General features: G+C 47.3%; 1 long non-coding RNA gene across 1 annotated transcript in view; it reads right to left on the bottom strand.

The window, feature by feature from the left end:
- Positions 1-12,233, bottom strand: part of LOC142047743 (uncharacterized) — a 119,093-nt gene extending 106,860 nt beyond the window's left edge. The window contains exons 1-2 of the long non-coding RNA XR_012657019.1: positions 12,138-12,233; positions 6,713-9,039 (exon numbers count right to left, since the gene is read on the bottom strand). This is a non-coding gene — a long non-coding RNA (uncharacterized LOC142047743). The remainder of the gene's footprint in view (positions 1-6,712; positions 9,040-12,137) is intronic.
- Between the last annotated feature and the right edge of the window lie 967 nt (positions 12,234-13,200).

Raw genomic sequence — 13,200 nt, 5'->3', positions numbered from 1 at the left:
CTATGAGGGTTAGTATCTTGTATTTGTTGTTGTTAATGATAGCTGAGATTCTCACATACTCACAGTCCTCTACGAGGTGAGGCTCTAAAAGGAATAATAAATATCCCTAGATCAGTGCTTAATTCGTAATGAAAGGTGCCAGGGCTCAAGCATTTTTTTTTTTCACTTTCATAACTGACGCAGCAAGCCCAAAGGTACCAGGGCTATGACTTGCCAAGCTTATAGGTGCTGGGACTCAGCCTTGGCAAACACTTGCACAAATTAAGCAGTGTGTGTACAGCTTAAATTGGTTAAAAACCCCTAACATTGAGGACTCAGTGTTCCAAACAATGTTAGACTGCCAACCTGTCATACAGATGTCTTCCGCTTAAAAACAAGAAAACATGAATAAAGCTACTTTAAGGGAAATTACTGCTTTGTCCAACCCTGAAGAGCTATGAGATCTTTGCTCACTAATTCTCATAAAACTTGTATTTGTCATGCCTTTTTGATGGCTTTAGTATCACGATCTATTATAAATAAGGTGCACTTCATTGACTGATTTTAAAATGAAATTAGTAACTGGAAAAAATGGCCAGTATTTTTTTAAAACCCGTGACAATTATAAATTACTGTATTCTGTCATTTATTTTCTAGAATCTAAAGCAGGGGTCAGCAACCTATGGCCAAAGACGGCGTGCTACGGCCGATATACAGTAGCTGGAGGAGACTGGTCCAATGACACCAATGGAGCTAGGCACATTTGATATTAGCTCATCTGATCTTTTGTGAATCTTTCATGCTTAAAGACCCCCTGGTTCCAACAGTCACCAGGCACCCAGGACCAGGGATGTAGCAAGGTTCTAACATCAGGGGGAGCGAACACATAAAAAAAGGCTCCACCCGACATATCAAATTACTAATTACATACTTTTAAATTCGTTACACATATTTATTTTGTACTTAAAATAAAAACTCAAGAATGATCCAGCCACGGAAGGGTTTGCACAGCCAGCGTTTCGCGGGAGAACTTTAGATTACACTTAGATATACTTTAGATCAGGGGTTGGCAACCTTTCAGCAGGGCTGTGCCAAGTCTTCATTTACTCACTCTAATTTAAGGTTTCGTTTGCCAATAATACATTTTAATGTTTTTAGAAGGTCTCTTTCTATAAGGCTATATATTATATAACTAAACTAGTGTTGTATTTTAAAATAAACAAGGTTTTCATAATGTTTAAGAAGCTTCATTTAAAATTAAATTAAAATGTTGATCTTACTCTGCCGGCCCGCTCAGCCCGCTGCTGGTCTGGGGTTCAGTTCACCTAGGTCAGCAGCGGGCTGAGTGGGGCCTGCAGCCGGGACCCCGGCTGGCAAAGGTCCGGCAGCCCGAACCCAGACCGGCAGTGGGCTATGCGGGGCCAGCACCCGGGATCTCAGGGTGGGGGTGGGGATGGGAGGGGTGCAAGAGTCAGGATGGAGGGGTGCATGGGATGTGAGGTGGCTGGGTATGTGGGGGGGTGCAAGAGTCAGGATGGAGGGGTGCATGGGGTGTGGGGTGGCTGGGTATGTGCGGGAGTGCAAGAGTCAGGGCAGAGGGCTGAGGGCATGTGAGGGGGGGCAGGTGTCAGGGCAAGGGGGGACTGTGTATGTGTGGGAGTGCCAGAGCAATGTAGAGGGTTTAATTTAATGTCTTTTCCTTCCTATTATTATGATTTGAGTTTCCAGTGCAAAATTTGGATTCTCTATTGAAAAACCAAAACAACAACAAAAAACTTGACTAAAAGCTGCTGAAACCTCAGAAAACTGGACAGAAAAGAGCTGAAACCTGAAAAAATTGGCAAAAACATGCCCCAAACAGAAAATTTCTTGGCAAAACACTGCCAAAGGAAACAAAAATATATTTGCTGAAAACTGGGCAATGTTTTCTTTGTAGCCAAGCATTTTAAGGTCTTCTGACCAAAAAAATGACCCTGTTTTCAAGGGAAGCTGACACTTGCTGGGAATATTTTCATTTTGCAAAACAATCCAATTTTCTCTCAAAACCAATATCTCAATGAGCTTCAATGATGAGGACACACAGCTGGCTCAAATTTCTCCCCCTGCCACTTCTCCATTCTCATCCATCCACTTCCTTCATAGCCTTCCCCAAACCTCCTGCCAAATAATGTCGTAGATTGAACGGCATGTTCCCTCTCCAAGTGTTACTAATAGTCACAGCCCAGAATTTACTTTGGGCTCCTTCAGAGTCGAGTGTCCAGTGGAAACCAGAGGAATCTCTGCAGTGTTGTAAGTGAGAACGAAGGTCAATACCATGGATTTGCCAAGGTGCCAGAGTAGATATGAAATCTGAACTCTAGCAAACTGCATTTGCTGTCCATGTCTGAATGAAATGTAATTAGGAATACCATGTATTATTGAGTCCAGGGAGCATTAGTGTTCTCAGTTTAATGCTTAACTTTTCTCAGGTCTATTTTCGCCCTGGAAAGTACTTCTAAAGTCAACAAGGTTTATAACCATCAGCTCTACAGATCAAAGATTAGATACATCAAATATCCTAGGGATGTACTGAACCCCAAATACACATGCGTTCTGGCACTCAATGGTCATAGATAGACCAGTGTTGGGGCTCAGGACTTATACTCTAGACCAACCACTTAGCTGGCTTAATGACATAGTTACACTAAAGTAAATATGTAGTGTCGACCAAGCCTTTTTTATAATCATCGGTTCTTCAGTCTCTCCAATACATTTGTCACACTTTAAGTAATTCTCTGAAGCACTTTGTCTGAAGGCATCTTACAAACCTGGTCCCTGCGTTTTCCAGTGTGTGTGTGGGGGGGGGGGGGCGGTTCTCTGAGGCCATTCACTTGGGCTGAGGATGGAGAAACATGCTAATGGCATTGCTTCGTTAAAATGCAAGAGACGGTTCCTCTACGATGTGCTACGAAGAGAGCAGACACGGCAGGGGAACTTTCAGATACTGAGATTAAAGAAACACCAAGTGATCCAGCCTCCAAAAGGAAGTCTCCCACTTCTTCTCAGCCTGGTAAGCCTGGCACAGGAGAACGTGGGACACATGGTCTGTCCAAGGATCTGGCAGCACTTCTAGGTTCACCAGTTTCACTGGTGGGCTCAGCAAAACTCTGAGGTCCACCATGATGACCCCACTTTATTCATCCTGTTTTGGGGTTCATTGGAGGATGACAATCTTCTTCTTTTCTACTGGACACTTGCTGCAGCTCTCAGATTTCTGTTCTGTTACTTTCTCTGCTGCTTCCATCATATTCAGTAGATGCTCATCCACATTTTCTGTCATTCTTTGCTTACCTGAGGCTCTTCGTTTTATTCATTTTTAACCCTGCTTTCCTGTATGAAAACAGCCTATTGATTGGGTTTCCCCCCTTTTTAAAACAATTTATTTTAATGTTTCAAAGTCACACATACGTCGGACACTTCTGCCTTTCAATATTCATTTTCCTTCCTGTGCCAGACAATCCCTAACAATTCCATGAGGCAACAATCAGTCTGAAAGAAAACAGACAAAATCTTGTATAGTTCTTCTAAACATAGCAGATAAAGGGCCAGCTTTGAAAAGTCATTTAGGTGCCTGGAGGAGTAGGATGGTGCCTAGTGTGGATTTTATGGGTGTCGGCAGGAGCGAGAGATTCTTGGGTTGAGTCTTGCATTGACCTCCTGGAAATCGATAGGATCCGTCCCTTCAAATCCATGCTTAACACTTCTCAGTGCCCTCCTCCCAGCTTGCAAACACTGCTCAACTGCGTCCCCTTCCCCAGCTTCTCTCCAAATCTAATCACCAATGCAGCTGATTTCATTGCATCTTCTTCATCTGTCTTTTCTCATTATAATCCGCTGCCTGAATTCTGCTTTGAGATCACTGAGGGGTTGAGTCTGCTGCCGAAACACAAAGCATTTGTCAAGCTTAAATAAGGAACTGATTTTTCAGCATTCACCAAGTTGTTGGCTTTGAATTTCTTTTGTTTTCTCCTTGATCTGGGGTCTATAGAAAGGCAAAAAATGGAGGCAAAAGAAGGAAAGCAGGAGGGAGTGAGGAAGGGCCTGTCAGTTGGGATATCTGTGGAGACAATGGTGGGTTGTTTCCCTTTGGGGACAATGTTTTCATTGGAAATGTTCAACCGGCTCCAGTGGGGAAAGATTTAGCTCCTGGGTTGAGGCTGGAACCCCAGGCGCGGGGAGGAGGTGGGAATTCGCCGACTTGTGGTATGCGGGGCTCAGACTGATCATAATGGTTCCTTCTGGCCTCATCAGGCACAGATGTTAAGATGTGATGGTTCTCGGGGTGCTCAAGCCTGTGTGTCACCTGGTTACCCCCTGTCTCTGGAGAGAGGGAACCTTGCCTGTACCAGCTGGCTATTGGCTCCCTAACACCACCAACCCCTGATGACGGGATCCCCGTGGAAATGCCAGTCTAAGGGCACCCAAAGGAACGGTGTATCCCCAGTTCACCTGTTTTACCTGAGCTCCCACCCCTGTGTCACGCACACCAGTAGAGTTCACTTACAAAACAGAAGGAAATGTGTTCAAGAAAGACTAGACAGTCAAATAAGAAGCAGCTCGAGAGATGGGGACAAATAGCTACGTGTAACACAAACATCATCACACACTTTCTAGAGACCACATTTCACTCACAACTTCTCCTCCTGGGTAGAGACACTTATCGCACCCGACATCATCTCCAGCATTTTCAACCAGGCCCATTTGAAATCCCTTCTTCATGATGCGAATTCGCTGTTTACTTCCCAGGTGGCAGATGCCAGGGTGTCTCTCTGCCCCCCTAATATACCAGACAGACCTTTGAGTTTCACCGTAAGGTAATCCGACTGGCGCTGTTAACCTCTCCCGCTAGTTTCCGTCTCAAGTCTCCGCCCGGTCTTCATTAGCAATGTGAATTCACCAGTTCCAAGGGACCATTATGATCATCTCATGTTGACCATAACTCAGGTCAGAGAACATCCCTAGAATAATTCCTTGAGAAGACCTTTAAAAAAAACCACATCCAAACCTGATCTGGAAATTGTCAGTGATGGAGCATCCACCACGACCCTAAGTAAATTGTTCCATTAATTAATTAGTTTCAACTGCTAAACATGTCCACCTTATCTCCCGTCTCAATTTGTCTAGCTTTACCTTCCAGCTATCTGCTCACGTTAGACCTTCCGCTGCTAGACTGAAGAGCCCGTTATCAGATATTTATTCCCCACTTAGGTACTTATAGTCTGTGATCAAGTCTCCCCTTAATCTTCTCTCTGTTAATTTAAATAGGTTGAGCTCCTTGAGTCTGTCCTTATAAGGCAGGTGAGGTTTTCTATGTCTAACAGACTCCGACTGTATGACATGGCCTCCCCTGGAGATAAGTGTCTCCGATCCCATCTGGAGGAATTTGTCTCAAGAAAGGTTTCCTTTGACTGACCTGTTTTTAGCTACAGACTGACAGGACATAGTTTTCTGCATATCTACATAACTCTTCCTCTATTTTCTATACCTGCATCTCAGAACAGTTATGATTATGAGTGTGACAGACTTTTCATGATATTTTGGGGAGATCTCTGAACTCCTGGGCCCTCTGCCAGTTGGCATTCAGAGGTCCTTGCCTCACAATAATGCCTTTGTATCGGCCCTTTTATGTATAGCTTTAGTTAGTTAGTTATCTGAGCTCTTGTGGTCACCAGCTAAGAACAGGAGGAAATGAGGGGCGCCAATGCCCGAGCCCTCTGCAATGGCAGCGGATTGATTTAGTGAGAGATGATCCCAGTAGGTGACCCACCCCCCATGCTGCAGAGGAAGGTAACCCACTCAGGTCCCCTGCCAATCTGACCTGGGGGGAAAAATCCTCCCCCATGTGGAACATTATGATCCATTGGATCCTGAGCTTGCCAGCCTGACCCACTGGCCCGGCACCTGGACAAAGGTTTCTCAGTCCCACCTCAGGGTCCTGATCCACCCCATTCCATTTCCAGCTGTGGACAATACCTGTGTGCTTCAAAGGAAGGTGAAAAAAATCCCAGAATACAGGGAGTCAATGTGGCACCGGAGTAACTCTTCCTACCTGACCCCTGCAGGGGATGCCCTGAAGCATGAGATTGGATTATAATAATTGTCCTCATACAGAGCCGCAAGTGTTAGGACTATTTTGAGTTGCAGTGGTTTAGATCCTTATATTCCCTTCCCCCAGCTCATCTAGCAGGGAAAGGCCCCATATCCCATTCCCACCTCCCTACTCCACTGTTATCGAAATGTCTGGTCCGCCTAGCTGAGAGCCAATGACAGCCAGACAGGGATAAGTGTAGGTTGCTTTATTCTGCAGAAGAAAGGAGAGTTCTGTACCCCTTGGTACAAAAAACTCTACTCCATACAAAAACCAAGAATCTTTTATACACACTCACACACAGGCTTCGGTCATGTTAGCATTTGATTGGTGGTTAGCAAACCCTGCACTTCTGCAATCTGCTTAGCAAAAACCGGCTTAGGACCAGCTTCAACTGCCTCAAGACCGATAAGGGAAGACAGTTCAAAAGTTCAAGCTACTGTGTCTGTGAGGAGTCCAATTTCTCCTAATGGGTGCCAGCTATTATAAGGCTACTAGCTGTTAGGGGGTCGCCGCTGACTGTCACACCACCAACCCCTATACCCTGGGGGTGGACCGGAACCAGCACCCCCTAGAGGGGAAAGGCCTTGTGACACATTCACCAACCCTCTCACAAACTGGAGAGTCTTCAGCCCCAGGGGGTTACGTCCTGCTTTGCCCATGGGAAATGCACAAACTGCTGTAGACATTGCAGCACTGTTTTCGCTCTTCTTTAAGGTCCCATCCATCTCATTCTGGCTCAGGGACTCTCTCCCTTCCCCAAGGGCGGCTGACATCAGCCAAGGGCATCTACCAGGTGGGAATGTTGGCTGGAGCTGTGGGGGTGGGGTAGCTCAGGGCTGGGATAGCAGGGTCTGCGAGTCTGGATTGAGGGGCACAGGCAGAGCTGTGGGGGGTTGGAGCCTAGGCTGGAACAGCAGGGGTCTGTGGGTCAGGATTTTCAGTCTCTGAAAATAATCCAGTTTGGGATTTTCAACTTCAAATTGACATCTCCCATGGTCAAATAAGGAACCGCATCCCACCCACTCTCCCCAATGCTCCCACCCAGCTTGGTCACTGTGGTAAAACCACACTGGACAATCAGAGTAGGAAGATAGGGATGGCCAGATGACAAGATTCAACTTAAACCCCTTCAAATCCCCATTTTTGATATAAAGCTGGCCCTGTGGAGTTAGCCAGCCCTCATGCTATAAACCAGGTTTCAATTCACATCAGGGTGTCCACACACATAGTTGTACCAGTTTAAGTAAATATGGGGTTTTAAATCAGTGTCACTAAATCAGTGCAACTCAGCTCTGGTCTACACTACAAGTTAGATCTAGCAGTGCTTGTGGCTGGCGACCACACAGTAATTCAAGTGGAAGGAATTTGGTGGAGGACGGTGGAACCTCCGAAACAGCTAGTCACAGGGGTGGGAATAAGCTGATGCCACTGGCAAAGTTCCCCGGCAGGGCACATCCATAGCATGTCTTTGAGGGTTCAGTTGTACCACTCTACCAGGCTGGGGGTGGTAAATAGACGTCTGCAAATTCTTGATCCATACGAGATCACAGACCTGTTGGAGCAGCCCTGAGGTAAAATTCGCACCACAATCCATTAGTATTTCCCTGGGGAGGCCCATCTGGGCAAAGACTTTAATTTGTTTCCTAGCAATGGTTCGGGCTGTCATATTTCAGAGGGATAGCTTCCAGAACCAGGTGGCATAATCGAGGCTGATGAGGATATATTTGCACCCTGTGGCACTCTGTGTGAGGGACCCCATGAGATCCATAGCGACCCTCTTGAATGGGACCCTGATCACCGGCAATGAGATGAGAGGGGCTTTTGGCACGTCCTGCAGTGCCGTGAATTAACACTTGGGGCATGAGTTGCTGTACTTGTTTACGTCCTGGTGTATCCCCAGCCAGGAGAACTGGGTTAGGATCTGGACCAAGGTCTTTTTGTGCCCTAAATGTCCCACCACAGGGATATCACAGGCAAATTTTAGGACCGTGCATCACTGGCACCACAATATGACCAACTGGGTCTGGGTGTCTCGGATCAGGGATGTAATGGTTGATGCGATAGAAGTGGTCACCTGTCAATTAAAAAAGAGGGTACTGGGTCCCTCTCTGGGGTTCCGCCACTTCCTTGTTGACACAGGCCAACTCCTCGTACACCCAGCTAAGTGCAGCATCTTCCTGCTGAGCCTGGCTGAAGTCAGTTCCCACATCTGGGGCCTCTTTGCAAGCCGGTGACGTGGGGGTTGGCAGGTTGTTCAAGTCAGAGCCTTTGGGTGGCTTGTCCACCCTGTGGAGGGGATCTCCCTTGAAGAGGGTCCCAATGTTTGCAGCACTCAGGACTTGTGCGAACTTCCCCCAGTCCCGCCCTAGGATGATGGAGTATGCCAGCCTTGGTACCAAGCCCAGCAGCATGGCCTGGGTCACCCCATTCATTGTCACAGTGGCCCGGGTGCTAGAATAGGGCTTCACTTCCTCGTGCATGCACTGGAGCCAAAGAAATCCAAGTGCCAGGTCAGACGTGACGAGTCCTTGCTGGAAGAGAGTCTGCCCACAGCCAGAGTTGACAAGGGCGGCATCCTGTATTCCGCCTATGTCCATAGGGATTGTCACCTTACTGGCGGGTTGTTTTGGGGCATGAGATTCCTCTCCAAAGCTGCAGTCCATCATGGGACAGTCACGATGCAGGTGTCTGAAACGGCCACAGGTGAAACAGGGACAAAAGTTCCAAGCATCCAGGACAATTTTCAGAGTTTGACAAGTGCATTGGCTGGTCCAGGTTTGGGGCCTCTCTGCCAGGTCAAGGCTTCCGAGTGCTCCTCGAAAGGCTGGTGCTGCATAACAAGGGTTGATAATATCTTGCCCTTTGGGGTGTCTCGGGCCAGGAGATGTTCTTTTGACTGGTTTCAGAGCAGCAGCCGTGTTAGTCTGTGTCTGCAAAAAGAACAGGAGTACTGTTAGTATGTTATTCTCTAAATTTGTTAGTCTCTCAGGTGCCAAAGTACTCCTATTCTTTTGACTGTAAGTCCTCTCTTCCTATGGCAGGGTCACCCCCAGTGTTTCAGCTCTGGGCCTGACAGGAGTCTCTGTGGCCAAAACATCCTCCATAAGGGAAACTGCCACACTCATCATTGCCAGCCCATGGCAGAGGATCCAGGCCCTGCCCGAGAGTGGGAGAATGTGATAAATTGTTCGAGTGCCATGAGCTCTGCAACTTTGGCGGCAGAGCACGACTCAGGCTGCAGCCGTCTCCCTGGTTGGGTGCCAGGAGCATAGGTCCTTACCTGGAATCACTGTTGAAGGGTTTGGGGCATGATGTTGAGTGCATCAAGAATCACCCCTTTCACCTGCCCGTAGTGTTGGACCTGAGCTGGCGGCCTTCTCTTTATTCTTCCTGTTCTGTCCTTTTGCTTCCAGAGCAGGGCTTGAGGGGAGCTTGGCTCCACCCACCAAGGGACGTGTAATGGTCCCTCTCCCTCAGGCTTGGAGAGAAGCCACTGCCTCACTACAGCCTACTAAATCTCAGGAGATCGATCTCCTTGGAGCTCTCCCACCAGGCAGGATCTCCAGATCTTAGCTCATTCTTGTAGCTCTTTCCAATTTGCCAACATCCTGTTGGAGATGTGGACATCTGCCTCCTGTCATAGTTCAACCAAGACAATATTCCAAGATGACCCTACCTCCCTGTTCCTACTTGATATCCCCTGGCTTATACACCCAAGGATTGTGTCCACCCACCTAGCTCCAGCGTGGCGCAGGGAGCGCTTGTATTAATTTAGATGGACTATATGGGCCAAAGGTTTTAACATAACCCAGCCACTGTCCAACATTAAACAGTGTTTGAAAGGTCCAGAGTTTGGTGTACAAAGACCTCGGCCTGCTTAGGATCACAGCAAACACACCATTAAACGTCCTTTTAACCTTTTACTAAAGATAAAGAAACAAGGAAAAACACTTAAAGCCTTTGAAATGTAAAGTATTAAGTGAGGCTCATTATAACAACATCCCTTGTTCTCTGTCCCTGTAGCTGGAGAGAGTTTCCAGAAGGAAAAACCTCTTTGTCTGACAGACTCTTAGACAACATCAGAGATGGTAGTAACTGTTCTTTGGGGGAAAGAGAAGTTAGCTGAGACTGGCTGGAGCTGTTGTTAAAGTCTGATCCCGTTTGATCCCAGGTGGAGTTTGGGATTCAGCTGGTGCTGGGAGGGGTGATGATATGATCTGGGTACCTCTCTCTGACCAGTCTGGTCTCAGGATGTCTCTCAAGATAGTGAAGATCCAGGATCCCAGAAGATGGGGGGGTGGCAGCCATAATGATGAAGCTCACTCCAGTAACCTCCGTCTATTCTTTCCTTCTGTTCCTTTTTTGTTCTTTCCTTTCCTGCTTTCCCCCCGCAAAAATCTGTTTCTTTAAGGACCCAAAAAGGGCATTGATGGGTGGAATTATTTTGCCCACCAGTTAGGTCTAAATTCCAACACACCAATTTTGGGTCATTAACTTCTGGCTCCATGTCATCTGGTTTTAGCAAGTATGATTTCAGCACGGTCCTGGGGTTATATCAAAGTGGCCTTTCTGGTTTAGATGGATCCAGTTTCTCTGTCTCGTTTCCTTGCGCCTTCCCCATCAACATTTGCTATGATTGGTTATTGCGATGTAGGGTGACCAGACAACAAATGTGAAAAACTGGGACAGGGATTGGGGGGTTATAGGACCCTATATAAGAAAAAGACCCCAAAATCAGGACATCTGGTCACGCTATTGCTACATCTTATGAGCTTCATTCACACCTCCCAATTCAGCTCCCAATTCAGGTAACTTTGTAGGCCCAGTTAGCACAATACAACCCCTCTCTTTTATGAAGCAGTTCCACCTAGGATCGGACACTTCTTCATAAAACCACAATTACAAAAGCCAAAATCTGATTGCAGTTTAAGTATTTAGAGGAAGGGGAGAAAAATACTTGATTACATTTTAAGGGTGGCAAATTCCTAATCCTAAAACTGGGATTTACACATCTTAACTTGATCCAACTTTACAAAAATGACTGTTAGACCTTTCAGATATTAACAAAGCTTTCAAACTTACAACTCACTTCCTTTGTAGCTAAAATGAAACAGAAAACTGCTGCTGTTATATGGTTGTAAGATATTTAAGAACAAACCAGCTGTTATCCCTGCCTTGGCTGTATGCCCAGAATGGGCAAAGGTGGAAAAACTTCTCCCCTCTTTACCATTTACACAATTAAAGAGGGGCATTTCCACAAAGGATGAAAACTGAGCACACTACTGGTTAAGCTTGCTGACATGGAGAAAAACGTCAGCCCCGGGTGCATTCTTCCTCAAGCATGTTTCCGCTTTTAAAAAGAAGCAACAAAATGATGAATTTTGGAACCACTTTTGCTGTCATGAACCAGTTGCAACACCCAAAGATGGTAAAAAATCCCAGGCATTTTTAGTCTATGATAGACCTCTTTTACCACCACCATTTATGAAAACAACTTGGTCCATCATAGGATCTCATCTGTGTCCTTAGCACTGCTAGAGTTGCCAACTTTCTAATTGCACAAAACCGAACACCGTTACCCCGCCCCTTCCCTGAGGCCCTGCCCCTGCCTTGCCCCTTTTCTGAGGCTCCACCCCCCACACACTTCAGCCTCCCCATCTTTCCATCACTAACTCTCCTCCACCCTCACTTACTTTCACTGGGCTGGGGCAGGGGGTTGGGATGCAGGAGGTGGGGTGAGGACTCCAGATGGAGGTCCAGGCTCTAGGGTGAGGCCAAAAATGAGGGGTTCAGGGTGCAGGAGGGGACTCCAGGCTGGGGCATGGGGTCAGGATGTGGGAGGGGGTGAGGGTGCAGGCTCCAGGAGAGAGTTTGGATGTGGGAAGGGGCTCAGGGATGGGGCTGGGGGTTGGGGTGCAGGGTGCGATCTCTGGGAGAGTGTTTGGTTGAGGGAGGGGGTTGCAACCTTGGGCGGGGGGATGGGGTTCAGGCTCTGGGAGGGAGTTAGGGTGCAGGAGGGGGTTCTGACCTGGTGCAGGGTGTTCGGAGAGCTGGCTCCAGCCAGGTGGTGCTTACCTCAGGTGGTTCCCGGGTGGCGGCGCAGCGGGGCTAAGGCAGGCTCCTCCCAGAAGTGGTCAGCATGTCCGGCCAATGGGAGCTGTGGAGGTTGTACTTGGGGCAGGGGCAGTGTGCAGAGCTTCCCTTATCACACATGCAGCTAGGGTCTGGGAGATGCACAGAGCCAGGGCAGGTAGGGAGCCTGCCTTAGCCCTGCTGCGCCACTGATAGCCCAGTCAGCAGTGCAGACGAGAGCTACCAGGGTCCCTTTTCTACCGAGTATTCCAGTCAAAAACCAGACACTTGGCAACCCTAAGCACTGTGCCGTCCTGCACGCAGAGAACAACTATACAAACTATTGGACACTATCACAGAAAGTCAGGTGTTGCAACAGCCCCTGGTTCTGTTGATTTGAGATTAAATTCACAGTCAACACAGTTGCAGGCCTGAATTCAACTGATATGCTGTTAACAAGAGGGGGTTACCCAAGAGGGGGTTATCATTTCAGTGAAATCTGTTTTAGACACATAACCTTCAACAATTTACAACACTTGGTTTTTACAAGTTTTTTCCCTTAAAAATACCCTGTCATTAGACCTCAAAACTATTACCAGTCACAGAAACCACCTGTTATATGTTATTGTGACATCTTATGAACTTCCACTGACTTTTCACAGTTCAACTCACAGTTAGGATAAATTTGTAGGCCCTGTTATCACAACGTATCCTGTGAATAAGCATAAGGGAGTTGTAAATTGCTATGACATTGTTCTTCAATTGTCCACCTGTGGTGTTTGTTCTGCAGAGTTGGCTAAACGTGTGAATACAAGCCAGGATCTCCAGGCTCCTGGATCTTCTAGCTCCAAGGGCCAGTGTTTGTGTGTACTGAGGCACTGCTTGAAGAGGGTAGAGGGATGGTGGGGTGCAGGGCCATCTTTAGGGTGATTCAGCCAATTCCCCAGAATTGGGCCCCACGCCCCTAAGAGGGCCCAACAACGTCCTGAAGGAGCTGCCGCCAAAGTCCCGGCACTGTC

Source organism: Chelonoidis abingdonii, chromosome 14 (genome assembly GCF_003597395.2).
Source record: "Chelonoidis abingdonii isolate Lonesome George chromosome 14, CheloAbing_2.0, whole genome shotgun sequence".
NCBI lineage: Eukaryota > Metazoa > Chordata > Testudines > Testudinidae > Chelonoidis > Chelonoidis abingdonii.
This window is presented reverse-complemented; position numbering and strand designations above follow the sequence as displayed.